At 36.1% G+C, this 1,472-nt stretch overlaps 1 protein-coding gene across 1 annotated transcript in view; it reads left to right on the top strand.

Moving 5' to 3' along the window:
- chrd (chordin) overlaps positions 1-1,472 on the top strand; it is a 95,175-nt gene that overhangs the window by 54,138 nt on the left and 39,565 nt on the right. The gene's annotated exons all lie outside the window — the stretch shown is intronic.

The following is a 1,472-nucleotide window of genomic DNA, read 5'->3' as shown; positions in this document are numbered from 1 at the left end:
AGAAGAAACAGGTGGTTAATTCAAGCTACATACTGTTTTTGAATAAATGCATGAAACAAAGAAAGGTGCTGCTAACAGCTATAATAGATATATTAATAATAATAAACTGATCAAATAAGAAAATGAAAAATAAATTGATTTAAAAATAATGAAAATGATATAATAATAATAATAATGGATATATGAATCAGAAAGTTTTATACAGATACAGATATTTTTTATCGTCATTCGCACCTCATGTGGTCCATGTGGTGGATCAAAATTATGTTCACAGGGTCCCAGTTACATCCAACAATAAAATATAAAATAAAAACAGTAATAAGATCTAAGATATGAACTAATAAAAACATCAACTAAAAATATGATGAGCTCTAGTAGAATAAAAACATTAAACACAATACGTGAACAGACGAGCACGAATAAACACAGCAACATGAAACAGATCAGCAGCAACATGAAACAGATCAGCAGCAACATGAAACAGATCAGCAGCAACATGAAACTGATCAGCAGCAACATGAAGCAGATCAGCAACAGCATGAAGCAGATCAGCAGCAACATGAAACTGATCAGCAGCAACATGATGTGATTCTTCACAGTGTTATATATTCATAAGGCTGCACAAACTCAAGTTCATGTTGCTGTTTGACGTATTGTTTTGATTGTTTACTGCTATTAGTGCTTAGTGTTTTATTAGTAGATGTTTTTTAGTTGATATTTTTCTCAGTTCATATCTTAGATCTTATTACTGTTTTTATTTTACATTTTGTTGTCTGTAACTGGGACCCTGTGTACAAAGTACATAATTTCATCCCAATTCAGTATTTATTCAACATTTTAGTTTTTTACTTTAAAAATAAAATAAATCAAGTCCTTATCGGCACAAATAAAGTGATGTGGAACAGTTGCATCTGTTCTTACCGAGCACAGAAGCTGCAGCGTTGTGCTGCTCTGTGAGGTGCAGCTGGGCTGTGATGGAGCTCTGTCAGGTGTAGACTCCTCTGATGGAGCAGGAGCAGGAGCCGGGAGGCTTGGAGGGTTTAATGTGGAGTTTAGAGACGAACCGTCACGCACTGAAATATGTTCTGGATAAAATACAGTGAGAAACGGGACCGGAGGACAGTTAGCGTTTATGCAAATTAGCTTAGCATCGTAGCACCGACGTTGTCCTATTATGGCGTCAGCCTCTTTTGTTAGTTAAAAATATGTTCAGAACCGATGGGATGAGTAATTTAAAATATGTTTAAAGTTAGAAAACACTCACCATCTTCTGTAAATGATTCAAGTAGAGCAGTAGTCGTGTCTAAACCACCCTCCAATCCTCCATCTAGCTCGCTTTGACTTTTTTCGTCGGCCACCAAGCACAACAACACCTGCACTTCTGCATTTGACCACAGCTTTGATATTATTGTTTTTATAGCTTCAAAATACTAAAAGATACGCTCCTCGAGTTATCGCTAATGGCAAGCGGG

The sequence above is a fragment of the Nematolebias whitei genome, chromosome 6 (assembly GCF_014905685.2).
Source record: "Nematolebias whitei isolate Nwh7 chromosome 6, NemWhi1, whole genome shotgun sequence".
Taxonomy (NCBI): domain Eukaryota; kingdom Metazoa; phylum Chordata; class Actinopteri; order Cyprinodontiformes; family Rivulidae; genus Nematolebias; species Nematolebias whitei.
Note: the sequence above shows the minus strand (reverse complement) of the source record. Positions and strands in the feature narration are given on the sequence as shown.